The following is a 17,213-nucleotide window of genomic DNA, read 5'->3' as shown; positions in this document are numbered from 1 at the left end:
GCAAGATTCAAAATAAGAACAAGATTTAAACTTTATTCATTCTCGGAACTTATACAGTAAAGATAGAGAAACTCTTTACACTTCCATAAGCCCGTCCATCATATGGTCACAGAAGCAGTCCTCACAAGCTGCACAAGTATAGGGTAACTCATCTATGGGAATGATTCTGCTGGTTATTGCCGCACCTATCTCAGTGGTATGAGGTGATCTAACAAAAGGACCTCTGAGAGGCAAGCCAAAAACGGGGTAAAGGCATATCTTCTCATGAGGAAGAAAACATGCCAGTAAGAAGACCCGCTCAGAAAACCCAAGATGCCTTGATCTCATGACACAGTAGTATCGGGGACCCAAACCCAAAGCTTCAATAACCATGGCCAAGCGGACATTGTTACGAAAGTGTTGCTGACCCCAGGGTGTTACCCTAGTTATGTTTTGATAGGTCCGCCATTTGGTCTGCGCTACAGAAGTTCCTAGGTGAGGAAAAAGTGAGCGCTCATACTGTTCTATAAAGTCTTTCTTCACAGACTCTCTTGCGTCTTGAAGGTGAGAAATCATCATGGATAAAACTAGTTCTTGTTGCCAAGCCATGAAGGAGATTAAGAAAGAAAGGAGATTGATGGGAGTAAGATTACTGTGAGCGACAAGTAAAAGTTATGACTTATATAAAGGAAGGAGCTAGCGTAACCTAGAAGCCAACGGTAACTTGCCACTGAAGTTTTTTCGTCTTTCCATGATTTGAGTTTGACACATTTTTCTATAGAAGGCATTATGAATTTTGAGATGAGGAGATAAAAGAAACTTGTAGGCTAAGTCACCTACTTTCATTGAATTCAGATATAAGGTCACAATATCTGGGGGATAACTTCTTATACTCCCCAAGAGATAAAGAACTTCTTTTGGGCCGTACTCGAATGAAAACCAAAACCTTGGTATCCAAAACACCGATTCTCACTTCTGAACTCATTGTTCTAAATCCTTAAAACAGGTGAGACTCCTGAGAAGTATTCTAGGAAAAAGGGTCTTTCTTTTTTAAACAGAAACTTTCTTTTATTTTAGAGAGGAAATAATTATAAGATCAGAAAGGGAGATTCTTACTCCTGTATACCTCGAAGGCTGGGGAGGAATCTTACATTGCAAATATTTTGGCTTAGGTGGAGTAGAGTAACAAGGCATAAGACACTATGTCTTTTTCAACAAGGGGAGGCTTCTATTTATAGGAAAATTTGAGCTCCTAACCAAACAAACCGATTCTAGAATTTTCCAAGTTAGTTTGGTCACTTTTTGACCATTTTTAGGTCAGTTAAGCTAACTTTTTGGAACTAGACTTGAATGAGGAGAGAGGAGAGATAAAATATCTCAATTTTTATGAGTTTAAAATTTATTCAAGCATGTGAAATATGCACCTCCTTTAAAGAATTCCCCTTCCTTACATATGTGTCATAATGGAATCATTTTAATATTGCTCATAGTTTTTTACTAATAAGCCTTGTACATTTTCAACTCTTCATCTTATGTGAGCATTTAAGGGACTCCCCTTCCTTACATATGTGTCATAATAAAATCATTATTCCCAAAATATCTCATATTTTTAATATAGTTTTTTACTAATAAACCTTGTACATTTTCAACTCTTCACCTCATGTGAGCATTTACTCATTTTTTGGGTATTTTCTTTTTACAATTTGGATTTATCTCCTCCCTACACATGGATTGATGCTATTGGCCCATAGGAACCTTAATCGGACCATAGTCTAAAGATTTATGAAAATCTAGACCCTTAGGCTAAGGTTCTTTATACCTATTTCCAATTAATTCCAATTGCACATTGAAAAATTCTTTTTAAATTTCTGTTTCAAAGGAACTCATCTGAATTATAAGAGATATTTTTCTATCCAGAAATATTCAAAATCTGAATATTCTCTCTCTAGAATATTTTCTCTCTCTAGGTTAAAACAGTCACAAACAAGATCTCTTATATTTCAGAAAAGGAATTGATTACAGGGGAATATACTAGACATCAAAAAGGGGTTGGGGGAGGAATCTTACATTCTACCCCACTTAAAAAACGCGAGATGTCCTCATCTCGCAACTTGGAATAATTTCGCAAGATGCACGAATATGAGACTTAGAGAAAAATTTTAATCACGATTAACCACCAAGAAAAGTCTTAAAGAGAGCAAGATTCAAAATAAGAACAAGATTTAAACTTTATTCATTCTCGGAACTTATACAGTAAAGATAGAGAAACTCTTTACACTTCCATAAGCCCGTCCATCATATGGTCACAAAAGCAGTCCTCACAAGCTGCACAAGTATAGGGTAACTCATCTATGGGAATGATTCTGCTGGTTATTGCCGCACCTATCTCAGTGGTATGAGGTGATCTAACAAAAGGACCTCTGAGAGGCAAGCCAAAAACGGGGTAAAGGCATATCTTCTCATGAGGAAGAAAACATGCCAGTAAGAAGACCCGCTCAGAAAACCCAAGATGCCTTGATCTCATGACACAGTAGTATCGGGGACCCAAACCCAAAGCTTCAATAACCATGGCCAAGCGGACATTGTTACGAAAGTGTTGCTGACCCCAGGGTGTTACCCTAGTTATGTTTTGATAGGTCCGCCATTTGGTCTACGCTACAGAAGTTCCTAGGTGAGGAAAAAGTGAGCGCTCATACTGTTCTATAAAGTCTTTCTTCACAGACTCTCTTGCGTCTTGAAGGTGAGAAATCATCATGGATAAAACTAGTTCTTGTTGCCAAGCCATGAAGGAGATTAAGAAAGAAAGGAGATTGATGGGAGTAAGATTACTGTGAGCGACAAGTAAAAGTTATGACTTATATAAAGGAAGGAGCTAGCGTAACCTAGAAGCCAACGGTAACTTGCCACTGAAGTTTTTCCGTCTTTCCATGATTTGAGTTTGACACATTTTTCTATAGAAGGCATTATGAATTTTGAGATGAGGAGATAAAAGAAACTTGTAGGCTAAGTCACCTACTTTCATTGAATTCAGATATAAGGTCACAATATCTGGGGGATAACTTCTTATACTCCCCAAGAGATAAAGAACTTCTTTTGGGCCGTACTCGAATGAAAACCAAAACCTTGGTATCCAAAACACCGATTCGCACTTCTGAACTCATTGTTCTAAATCCTTAAAACAGGTGAGACTCCTGAGAAGTATTCTAGGAAAAAGGGTCTTCCTTTTTTAAACAGAAACTTTCTTTTATTTTAGAGAGCAAATAATTATAAGATCAGAAAGGGAGATTCTTACTCCTGTATACCTCGAAGGCTGGGGAGGAATCTTACATTGCAAATATTTTGGCTTAGGTGGAGTAGAGTAACAAGGCATAAGACACTATGTCTTTTTCAACAAGGGGAGGCTTCTATTTATAGGAAAATTTGAGCTCCTAACCAAACAAACCGATTCTAGAATTTTCCAAGTCAGTTTGGTCACTTTTTGACCATTTTTAGGTCAGTTAAGCTAACTTTTTGGAACTAGACTTGAATGAGGAGAGAGGAGAGATAAAATATCTCAATTTTTATGAGTTTAAAATTTATTCAAGCATGTGAAATATGCACCTCCTTTAAAGAATTCCCCTTCCTTACATATGTGTCATAATGGAATCATTTTAATATTGCTCATAGTTTTTTACTAATAAGCCTTGTACATTTTCAACTCTTCATCTTATGTGAGCATTTAAGGGACTCCCCTTCCTTACATATGTGTCATAATAAAATCATTATTCCCAAAATATCTCATATTTTTAATATAGTTTTTTACTAATAAACCTTGTACATTTTCAACTCTTCACCTCATGTGAGCATTTACTCATTTTTGGGTATTTTCTTTTTACAATTTGGATTTATCTCCTCCCTACACATGGATTGATGCTATTGGCCCATAGGAACCTTAATTGGACCATAGTCTAAAGATTTATGAAAATCTAGACCCTTAGGCTAAGGTTCTTTATACCTATTTCCAATTAATTCCAATTGCACATTGAAAAATTCTTTTTAAATTTCTGTTTCAAGGGAACTCATCTGAATTATAAGAGATATTTTTTTATCCAGAAATATTCAAAATCTGAATATTCTCTCTCTAGAATATTTTCTCTCTCTAGGTTAAAACAGTCACAAACAAGATCTCTTATATTTCAGAAAAGGAATTGATTACAAAGGAATATACTAGACATCAAAAAGGGCTTGGGGGAGGAATCTTACATTCTACCCCACTTAAAAACGCGAGATGTCCTCATCTCGCAACTTGGAATAATTTCGCAAGATGCACGAATATGAGACTTAGAGAAAAATTTTAATCACGATTAACCACCAAGAAAAGTCTTAAAGAGAGCAAGATTCAAAATAAGAACAAGATTTAAACTTTATTCATTCTCGGAACTTATACAGTAAAGATAGAGAAACTCTTTACACTTCCATAAGCCCGTCCATCATATGGTCACAGAAGCAGTCCTCACAAGCTGCACAAGTATAGGGTAACTCATCTATGGGAATGATTCTGCTGGTTATTGCCGCACCTATCTCAGTGGTATGAGGTGATCTAACAAAAGGACCTCTGAGAAGCAAGCCAAAAACGGGGTAAAGGCATATCTTCTCATGAGGAAGAAAACATGCCAGTAAGAAGACCCGCTCAGAAAACCCAAGATGCCTTGATCTCATGACACAGTAGTATCGGGGACCCAAACCCAAAGCTTCAATAACCATGGCCAAGCGGACATTGTTACGAAAGTGTTGCTGACCCCAGGGTGTTACCCTAGTTATGTTTTGATAGGTCCGCCATTTGGTCTGCGCTACAGAAGTTCCTAGGTGAGGAAAAAGTGAGCGCTCATACTGTTCTATAAAGTCTTTCTTCACAGACTCTCTTGCGTCTTGAAGGTGAGAAATCATCATGGATAAAACTAGTTCTTGTTGCCAAGCCATGAAGGAGATTAAGAAAGAAAGGAGATTGATGGGAGTAAGATTACTGTGAGCGACAAGTAAAAGTTATGACTTATATAAAGGAAGGAGCTAGCGTAACCTAGAAGCCAACGGTAACTTGCCACTGAAGTTTTTTCGTCTTTCCATGATTTGAGTTTGACACATTTTTCTATAGAAGGCATTATGAATTTTGAGATGAGGAGATAAAAGAAACTTGTAGGCTAAGTCACCTACTTTCATTGAATTCAGATATAAGGTCACAATATCTGGGGGATAACTTCTTATACTCCCCAAGAGATAAAGAACTTCTTTTGGGCCGTACTCGAATGAAAACCAAAACCTTGGTATCCAAAACACCGATTCTCACTTCTGAACTCATTGTTCTAAATCCTTAAAACAGGTGAGACTCCTGAGAAGTATTCTAGGAAAAAGGGTCTTCCTTTTTTAAACAGAAACTTTCTTTTATTTTAGAGAGGAAATAATTATAAGATCAGAAAGGGAGATTCTTACTCCTGTATACCTCGAAGGCTGGGGAGGAATCTTACATTCTACCCCACTTAAAAAGTGCGAGATGTCCTCATCTCGCAAGGTAGAGGATAGCTCTTTTTCTTAAGATCCAATTTTATTCTGGGGTTCCTTATATTCTCGTCAACCCAACAGAACACTGGGATAAATATCCCTTATATAGAACTCATCATTAAATAACAATTCATTCAGATCATATCATTCATATCTTTAACATGATAAAGGTCCATTAGACCGAAAAGTTTCCTTCGGAACATTCCTCCCCACAAAAATTTCAGTCAAGCAAGTTCTCAATTTGACATCCCTTAACTTGATCTACCGGTCAAGTATTAACAGTAGCAATCTGACAGCACAATCCACTAATCTCATAGTGATTTGCTGAATTCGTTATCATCATTCTAGTTATGAATATCATCACAGGGACTCGTCCCATTCCCCCTCATTGTGGTTTCATTATATTTCAACTAATTTTTAAAAATCAACATTTTTTTTCAATCAGCATTTTCAATCAGCATTTTCAATCAGAATCCAAATCAATTCATCAATTCTCAAACAGAATTAAAAATCATATCAATCACATTCGAAATCATCATCTGGATAGCATTAACGCTTATAATTTCAAGTCTTAGATTTACTCGTATATACTGTCAGTAAAGAGCTGCAGTATACTCTCGGTATATACGCATAGTCACGGCCCTTGGAACTATAAGGTAAATACTATCATGTCTAGGCCTCAAGCAAGTCAGGGATTCTATATAATTGCGGTACTTCCATCTGAAGAACCGATTACCAAATTATGAATTTCAGTTTGAATATCAAATTGTATGAATTATATCACACAATTATAACCTTTTGGTGTTTCTTGATAATTTTTTGACATATTTGTCTTCTCAGTTGATCTTTATTAACCAAATGCTCTGATACCAACTGTAAGATCCATGTTCCCACCGAGCAACGGATTCGGGGTACTGGCAGCGGAAGTAGTGCTTCTCGCGCGGGACAGGGGTCCCACACTCGGGGCCTCGCCCACGGATATCCGGATAAGAGACTAATCCGTCGGTTGTTCCAAAACCGAACCCAGAAAAACTTTCTTAACCGGAAGCACGGGCGATTCCACCAGGATAACTTTTTACTCTAACGTAGTCAAGATCATTTCTGATCGAGATGATCCAATTACATCTATAAGATACTTAGTTAGTTCAAGGAAGAAACTTGCACTTGGATCATTGGGATCAACGCTTTTTTCCCCATTCAAGAGGCACAGCCGTTGATTCCTATCCATAGAACAATTACTGTCCGGGATTTTTTTTTTTTAATCGTAAAAACAAAAGTTTGAGTCTCGATTTACGGATCCATCAGTCCAGCCTAACCCCATCCAATCCCATGGGTTAGCCAACCGCCCAACCACTGTAGTGATGGGATCCAATTAAAAATTTGGTTAGGTTTTGTCCCGGGTACCAAGGAAAAGAGTTCCAAGGCCCCCTAGCCGGATGTTCATGCAAAATAAAACTAGTCACACCACTCACACACCCAATATGAAATTGCCTTTTCACAGATTCAACCAGTTTAAAACAATCCTTTAATAAAACCATGGTATCACTGATCACCATCTTCCAATTTATCCAGTTGATTCTTAATTTTTCCATCATTCCTTCATCAGAGTATCTATGGCATCATTGGCAACTAGGACGCTCACCACCTGTCCACTCAGGGGCCGTTTCTTAGTTCCTAGCCCTTAATACTCGGCAATATAATCACTTATCAAGATGGACTCTCGTTGAAGATCAGCAAGATCAACCAACGGATCCATATAAGGAGCCATGGACTCATCCATTGAAGACCAGCAAGGTCAATCAACCAGATCCATGCTCGATTTCAGAAAACAACTCCAACTCTGTTCCAATATCTTCCTCGACGCACGCGTGGGTATCCTAGGCGACCCAGAGCCCGAGCACCGTATGGTCAGCACCCTCTAGGATCCTTCGCAGGTGACCTAGCGCTTCACTCATAGGCCGCTTCCTTGGCCCCTCATCCACCGTACCGGAAGCTCACCATTTTAATCGCACCGAGGCTGGTCAAGACCGCGGCCGACCTTGCTACGCGAGACGTCCTTCATTGACTCTCCGTCAGCAGTTGCAACATTATCAGTTAGGTCTCACGACCTTAATCACAAGATAGTCACAATGCTCCCCCAGCAATCTTGACATAAAACAGTCATTTACAAACAGCATTTACAAACAGTTTACAATACAGTTTCTATTTTTACTTTCATTTTTCCACATTATCCCTCATCAATCCACATTACTTATTCCATATTCCATTTATATGTATACTCATCCCCTCACATCATTTTCCATCTCAACACTTCATATTCCTTCACATCACATATCGTATATTCACATTCATACATATATTCACATCTCCACATCAACATCCACATTCACATCCACACATCCACATCTACATCCATACAACTATTTTCACATCCACATCTACATGCACATTCATGCATCCACATCCATACATCCCCATCTACATGCACATTCACATCCATACATCTACATCTATATGCGTACATTCTCATCTACATGCATACATCCACATCTCTATGCATACATCCACATCCACATCCACATTCACATTCTCCTCATACATCTACATCTACATGCATACATCCACCTCCACATTCACATCCACATCTATACATCTACATCTACATGCATACATCCATCTCCACATCCACATCCACATCTACATCTACATGCATACATCCACCTCTACATCCACATCCATATCTATACATCTACATCTACATGCATACATCCATCTCCACATCCACATCCACATCTACATCTACATGCATACATCCACCTCTACATCCACATCCATATCTATACATCTACATCTACATGCATACATCCACATCTCCATGCATACATCCACCTCCACATTCATACTCACATCCATACATCTACATCTATATGCAACATCCACATCTCCATGTATAATAAAATTCTTTTAAATAATCTAGGATGATAGTTCCTAGAATATGGTAGGAAGTCCTCTTTTGATGCTTTGAAAGAATTTATTTTATGCGTAATTTCTGTAAAAATTTTGCCATAGCTCCGCTACTATGACTGATAAATCTCAAATTTTTTCTAAGGGATAAAGCTTATCATTAAGGATATAATTAGAATGGTCTCTAATTGGGTCATCAATCCATAAGGGATTGAATCATCAATATGCATAAACTAAAAGCATAGAAAAAAAAGTCATTAAGTTGGCCTCAAGCATAGCTTAATCTTGGATTAAGGAAAAGCTTTATGAAAAGCTTCATTTGGATTGAGAATGGGTCATAAGTATGACCATTTCTTGAGTGAGAGAGAGAAATTACATAAAAACCATTAGAATTTAAATATAAATGGAAATTAACTTCTATAGCATTTATTAAATTATGTAACTCTTCACTACTATTCACCAATTAACTTCAATAGCATTTAAAAAACCATACCAATTAAACTTCTCAAGTTTGAGAGGGGTTGAGAAGAGAGAATCATTGAGTAATTATAGAAAAGATCAAAATTCAATATACTTATCTTATAATTTACTTGATTCTTTATTCACGGTAGAGGCCCCCAACCAATCAATTGGTTTAGTATGTTGATGGAGCCACCAATGGGGATTGAAGAAGGAGAGAAGTGTCAAAAACTAGTGAATTATTAAAGAATTCACAGTTCTTGGCTTAGGTGGAGTAACAAGCATAAGACACTATATATTTTGGCTTAGATGGAGTAGAGTAACAAAGCATAAGACACTATATATTTTAGCTTAGGTGGAGTAGAGTAACAAAGCATAAGACACTATATATTTTGGCTTAGGTGGAGTAGAGTAACAAGCATATGACACTATGTATTTTGGCTTAGGTGGAGTAGAGTAACAAGGCATAAGAAACTATGTCTTTTTCAACAAGGGGAGGCTTCTATTTATAGGAAAATTTGAGCTCCTAACCAAACAAACCGATTCTAGAATTTTCCAAGTCAGTTTGGTCACTTTTTGACCATTTTTAGGTCAGTTAAGCTAACTTTTTGGAACTAGACTTGAATGAGGAGAGAGGAGAGATAAAATATCTCAATTTTTATGAGTTTAAAATTTATTCAAGCATGTGAAATATGCACCTCCTTTAAAGAATTCCCCTTCCTTACATATGTGTCATAATGGAATCGTTTTAATATTGCTCATAGTTTTTTACTAATAAGCCTTGTACATTTTCAACTCTTCATCTTATGCGAGCATTTAAGGGACTCCCCTTCCTTACATATGTGTCATAATAAAATCACTATTCCCAAAATATCTCATATTTTTAATATAGTTTTTTACTAATAAACCTTGTACATTTTCAACTCTTCACCTCATGTGAGCATTTACTCATTTTTGGGTATTTTCTTTTTACAATTTGGATTTATCTCCTCCCTACACATGGATTGATGCTATTGGCCCATAGGAACCTTAATTGGACCATAGTCTAAAGATTTATGAAAATCTAGACCCTTAGGCTAAGGTTCTTTATACCTATTTCCAATTAATTCCAATTGCACATTGAAAAATTCTTTTTAAATTTCTGTTTCAAGGGAACTCATCTGAATTATAAGAGATATTTTTCTATCCAGAAATATTCAAAATCTGAATATTCTCTCTCTAGAATATTTTTTCTCTCTAGGTTAAAACAGTCACAAACAAGATCTCTTATATTTCAGAAAAGGAATTGATTACAGGGGAATATACTAGACATCAAAAAGGGGTTGGGGGAGGAATCTTACAAAAGGTGTAGATTATATCGCATCTCCTTGAATCCTTTCAAATGCCAATTCTGGGTTAAACACGGAGTTATCTTAGGGCAGTGTCCAAAAATGGGATTTCCACTGACGAGAGTAAAATCAAGGTCATTCTGGAATTACCCCCACCCACCAACTACAAGGGAGTCCAACGCTTTATGGGCCACGTTGGTTATTATCGAAGGTTTATTCTCTTCTTCGCCGAGATAGCTCGACCATTGTATAAGCTTCTCATCGAGTTTATTTGGACCGAAGAATGTGACCGTGCCTATGAGCTATTAAAGAAGGCCTTGGCGAGTGCTCCAATCTTGAGAATGCCTAACTGGGATTTACTCTTCCATGTGCATATTGATGCATCAAATTTTGCTATTGGGTGTGTGTTAACTCAACCTGGAGAACACAAGCTAGACTACCCCATTAGCTTTGCCAGTCGCCAGTTGAACGATGCTGAGATGAACTACACCACTACGGAGCGAGAAGGGTTGGCAATGATATATGCAGTAAGGAAATTTCGTTATTATCTCCTTGCCACCAAGTTTTTTTTCTATGTAGATCATCAAGCATTGTTGTATCTAGTAAACAAACCATGCTCCACAGGAAGAATCACACGATGGCTATTGATTCTTCTTGAGTTTGATTTCACTGTTGTTGTGAGACCTGGCAAAAAACATGTTATGGCTGATCATTTGTCTCGCATACCTAATGGTGAGGCTCCTACGGGGGTTGATGATGACTTACCTGACACTTCCCTGTTCATGGTGGAGACAATGCCTGAATGGAGTGAGAAGATTGTTAACTTTTTGGTTAATGGCTTTCCACCCAAGGAGCTTCGTAAAGATCTAGCTTGAAAGCTGATCAAAGAATGCGAACCCTATTGCCTGATAGCAGGGACTCTTTATAAAAGAGGAAAGGATGACGTTCTTAGGCGTTGTGCCCGAGAGGATGAGTATCTATACATTTTGCAAGAGGCACATATGGGCGTAGCCGGTGGTCACTTCTCAGGAGACTTAACTGCGCGAAAGATCTTACAATCAGGGTATTGGTGGCCCACTATGTTCCAAGATGCATCACTCTTTGTGAAGGGTTGCGATGAATGCCAACGATACAAGAAACCCCAACGGAAAGATCAGATGCCCCTACATCCAATCAAAGTAAACCAACCATTTGAAAAGTGGGGTTTAGACTTTGTAGGTCCAATAAGCCCAGCGGCCCGAAACACACAATCTCGCTATATTATTGTGGCCACTGACTATATGACCAAATGGGCTGAAGCGAAAGCAACACGTAAGGCAGATGCGAGGACAACAACCAAGTTCCTCTTTGAAAATATAATCACACGATTCGGTTGTCCTTTTGAACTTGTGAGCGACAATGGTACGCATTTTATAAATGAAGTGATTAAGGAGCTCACAACAAATTCCATGATATCCCATCATAAATCTACTCCTTACTATCCGCAAGCGAATGGCCAAGCCGAGAGTACCAACAAGACCTTAATCTCTATTTTGAGAAAGACAGTTGAAGCTCATCGCACGGATTGGGATCTAAAGCTTACGACAGCTTTATGGGCCTATCATACTGCGTACAAAGTGGCTATTAATTGCACACCATTCAAAATGGTATATGGCCAAGAAGCAGTCATGCCGTGGGAATTTGTCATTCCTAGTCTTCGTGTTGCTACTCAAGAGGGTTGGGATGGTAATCCCTTAGTAGAGCGTCTATATATCCTTGAGCGGCTAAACGAAGAAAGACAATTGGCTGTATACAATGCCCTTGTGGAGAAGGATAGAAGGAAAAAATGGTTTGATCGCCATCTAAAGGACAAGGACATCAAGGTTGGGGATAAAGTCCTGATGTATGGAGTGCGAAACGAAAAGAAGAAGCTCAAATATGCTGGTAAGGGACCATATAGAGTATGTGAAATTACCCCGCAAGGTACCATCAGAGTGGAGACTCTCGACGGAGTTGAAACCATTGGATTCCTTAATGGGAGTAAATTCAAACGATACTATGACCCCCTGAGCCAGGAGGAGTTACATGCAATCCATCAAAAGAAGGCAGCTAAAGAACAAGCTGAGCTTAAAAAGATACAAGCGAGAGTCGAAGCCAAAGAACGTCAACAGCGTGCTAGGCAACAACGAGAAGCAAACTTGGGAATTACGCAAGTATTTTTCGAGGAAGCAGAGGAGGATGCACTGGAATCTGACCCACCTCTAAGATACCCAATTGAGTTACAGAGTCCTTACGGGGAGGTGCTGTATAATGCATTATTGGATACAGGAGCTCAACACAATTTGTTATCATATGGCGTGTGGTGTCAACTTGGAAAACCACCTTTATCCAAGAGTGCTATCCAAGTTCAAGGTATCAACAAGAAGAAAACCCCTGTCTCAAGAATTCTGCACACTCCGGTTGCCTATGACAAGGGAACCATAATTCAAAGCTTTTTGGTTATGCCTGCTAGTACCATGGAAGGGACTGTAAACTTAGGACGCAAATGGATGATGGCCACCAAATGCAATATCGATTGGGCAACCAGACGAGTCACGACGCAAGAACCAACACTAGGTCTAACCGCTCAAAATCCCGCTCCTAAGCCATCGATTTTGGACAAAATGCTGGATAACGAAAAATCACAAAGTCCAGTGGTGGCAAAACCATCTTTGATTGTTTGCCACCCCTCTAACACTTCAACGCCAAGAGTGGAAACATGCAGGATGATCTCTAAAGCTCCGCTTACTATGACAAAAAACACATACAAATGGGTCCCAAAGGCTTCGTTAATAGCTACTTCCCCTGCTCAATCTCGCTCAGCCACGAAGCCTCGTAAAAGGAAAGCAGCTACCCACCCAAAAAAGGGCAAGGTAACATCACGATGGATCCCTAAAAAATTATTAGTAGCCCAAGGGTACTACGAGGGGAATGACCAGATTTGGGTCCCTAAACATAAGGTGAATCCCTCTACATCACCTGTAAAACCTTGCAAACCAATTGTTGCCACCCCAATGACAATTCAAGACCGTGGTAAGGGAAAGGTAACAGAGTGCTCCGTACCACTTCTTCCAGAGTTAGTTTGGATTCCCAAACGATATCGATCATTACCACCTAGCTCAGGAAGGGGGGAGCCACATGAAGCTTCTAGCTCCTCATGCCAGGCACACACTCATATAGAAGTTTCTACATGCTCTACACCTACTCTTGTCAACACCCAACAAAAAACCGATAAGTCTACGTCTCCCCTTGTAATAGTATCGTCGGAAACCATTTCCTCCATTCGTCAATGGGAGCGTACACTACCATCTCTACAATTGGATGTGGCCACAAGGGTCATAAAAAGCTATCTGCCCACATCACAACCTATGACCCGCTAGACAAATTGGTTCCAAGAGGCTGCAACATCATTGCAAATAATATGATCTACCCAAGGAAAGGGGGAGCATGTACTCATGCTCGACATTCTAATGCTTCCTCCTTAACCTTCTCCCCTGACCATGTAATTGCCAAATTCAAGGGGATGTATATATATAGCTTCATACATTTTAAAAAATAAAAAAAACAAAAACAAAGAAAAGAAAAACAAAAAATAGTAAAAAGAGCAAGAGCACAAAAAGAGGATAAATATCTGTATACAATCAAGAACTAGATTGACCTGTCTCACAAACCTACTGATGCTATATCTGTGTTTGCAGATATGGCAGATGCACGATCATCATACACTTCATCCACTCCCGCCTTTGATGAGAGGTATCATCTGTACCTTTCTCAGATATTTCACATGTGCTATCCTGTTATTGAAACTGAATGGGATCATATAGATGTACTGGCTAGAGAGGAAAATGTTGAAGAATTAGAATGGCTAATTCTCCTATTGACCATGACTGACCCCTACTCCGTAGAGGAAATATCCCCGATAGCCCAATGCTTTCCTTTTCCACAAGATGACTATCCTTGCATGGTTATATTCTTGATGAGTTTATGTGGATGGGAAAATGAAAAGGAAATATCTGACAATGATGAATGGACGGATGAAACTCATGGCACTACTGAGGTTGACTTTATTTGTTTGGATGATGCGGATAGAGGCTTAGCCTTAGGGCTAGAGCCAGGACTCTACAACATCCTCTTACCGTATTCTCAGTAGTAGTGTGGTGACTGGTAGGTAGGTTAGTGTTTTCAAGTTTTTTCTAGTTTAGATTTCTTAAACGAGTCTTGAAATTTTCACACTGATGTGCCTCTCGAGGTATAGTGCTTGTTAGTTGATTGTACAGGTTAAAAAGTTTGAGGTGGGTTCGCTTCCATATCTTGAGACTACCGCAACGTTCATCAAAATATATCTACATCACATTGCAAGCTATCTCATCAAATCAAGGAGATCTCCAATTTCAGGTGTAATTCTTCCATACCCACTCTCTTTCATTTTTTCTGTTCAATTAATTTCATAAACTATACGGCATGACCACATGGAAATTGTCAATGTACTACTTAGTTTTTTAAGTTGCTTGCATGCTAGTGTAAATCATTAATGAGCTTAACTTTATTGGAAATATTCCTAGGCAGCATGACGTCTTTAGTTAACCTTGGAATACGATTGTCTTAGGTCTAGGGTCAAACCATCTTAATGTTTGAACACCTGGCTGTGTGTGTGTTGACCTCTAGGACATAGCTTTTACCCCTTGTCGAAAGGATGTAAGAACACATTTTAGTTCAGGAGCGAAGATCAAAAGAAACTTTATAAAAAAAAAAAAAAAGAAGCCTACAATAAATGGCAATACAAGTCTATGATGTGCTTTAATGTTGGCCTATCGCCTTATTGATACTTGGTAGGCGAGGAGTATTCTACTCCAGACCGATGCCTTGGTTGGTAGGGGGTAGCCTTGCCTAAAGTGAGCTAATAGATTCCTGGATAATGCCTTGTGTTAAACATGGTACCAGGATCGATGTTAGTTTTGCCTTAGGAAGGTCGCCATTGTGTATAAAAATTGTCACGTGCATAAAAAAATAAAAGCAAAAGGCTCCTGTAACTCTGATGTTTCTTGTGTCCCTAGGCTCGTGGTATAAACTTGTTCTTAGAGTAGACACAGTGTGGTCATCTGTTTATTTATTAAGCTTGGTTATTTTTCTTGACTTAGGCCAGTTATAAACCTTGATTAACCTTTGACACCTTGCTAACTCTTGATTTACTTTCAATAATTTTAAACTCCTGTTACTTTCCTACACTAGCTCATTCATGTGACCCTTAAACTAAGTTCTCATAGCAACATCCATTGTGGTCTAACATGCTTGAATTTATACACTTTATATCTTTTGAATTCCAGCATACTTTCACTCTTTTCCCTGTTTTGCAGACGGTCAACCACAACAACCCTATCGAGCTTACCATACCATAGCTTCCAAGGACGGAATCTACATCAGGAAGGGGGGCATGTTAACCCATGGCGGACAATGAGACGTACTATATTTTACGTCATTAATTTAAATATTCTGAGTCATGGGCCGGGCTTGTCGGCACCATATGTTAAGGATAAAGGGATTGGGTGATCGCCGATGAGAGGCGCACCTTGGATATCAGTAGGATAAGGGTTAGGGTCGGCCGGCCATGTATGGGCGCCCAAGTGTGAACGGCCAAGTCACCTATAAGAGTCAAATGTAACCCTAAAATCCTCATTCTCATGTGTTGTGAATACAAGAGTGCTCTTGCCTTATCTCCTTGGTTTCCTTCTCCTGCGTGTGTGTGAGAGAGAGAGAGAGAGAGTGAGAGAGCGATCGAGCGCACTGTGTAGTGACACGGCGGCGGCGGCGAGGCGGTAGAGCGACGACGGCGGCTCCTCCTTCACAGCTACGACGCAGGAATCCTTCAAGGCAGCAGTTAAGCGGTGAGTGACACACCTTTTGCATTCTGTTTTGAGCTTGCCTTCCTGGTTGTATGCTTGCAGCCATTCGTGGCTCGCATACGGTGTTCGGCAAGTCCCCAGCTACGATCTGTGCGGCAAAAGCGCACACTATCTTAGAGAGGGCATCTCTGGTACCTCCTTTACCAAAGGCTCAAAGCAATATGATGGCAAAGTTAATCAAAACAAAAACCCCATGTTAGGATGGGAGAAAGAATTAAGAGAAGATTGTGAAGGGGCAGGAATATTCCATCCCCAGTCAGATAGAATATCCCCCTATCCTCACAAGCCCACCGGATCATTGCTTTGGCCGTTGGGTCTACAAAATCATGAAGGTTGACTATCTGCACATGCTCAATGTTAATCGATGGTTTAGCTGGGCTTCGGTTACGCTGTGCGTGTGAAGGCAAAACAATGAGGTTGGGAGTGTGCAGGGGCTGCTGCATAAGAAATTGCGAGAGAGCGTCTAAATCAGCCATGCTCATGATCATGGTAGAGGGTAAGGAGGAGGAGGATGCGATCAATGATGTGCTTGCTGTGGCTGTTGAAGTTGATGAACCTTGGCTAACTCTGACCTGGAAGCTGAGGGAACGCCGGCTATAACACAATCCAGTGCACCTTAGCGCAGACGCAAGGTGGCAGCCTACGTGGATTTTTTAAAAAAAAGGAATTTCCGATTAATAAGCAAAAATAATGGAGGCCCAGTGTATTCGAATCGGAGGAAACTCGAAATAATAGCTGCAAAAGTAGAGGGCTCCCGAATCTCTTGCGGGAAAGGGGAGAAAAACCAGAGGTAGCGCAATTGAAGAGCAGAGGTGTGCAGAAATCATAACCAGGAGGGAAATACACCAGAGCTTTTTATTTCTTGAGGGTGGCGACTGTTTAGGGTGTCTTGGATTTCGATTTGAAGAGGAAATGAAGAGCTATCTGATGATATGATTTTCAAAAAACCTCACACTACGTGAAGAATTCTAAATCCAGCGCTTACAGCAAGGAAGCGAATAAAGAGAAAAGCGAAAATCATAAATTCGCT

Source organism: Cibotium barometz, chromosome 20, assembly GCF_041138505.1.
Source record: "Cibotium barometz isolate CiBa-2024 chromosome 20, ASM4113850v1, whole genome shotgun sequence".
Taxonomy (NCBI): Eukaryota; Viridiplantae; Streptophyta; class Polypodiopsida; order Cyatheales; family Cibotiaceae; genus Cibotium; species Cibotium barometz.
The sequence above is the reverse complement of the archived record's forward strand: the minus strand, read 5'-3'. Positions refer to the sequence as shown.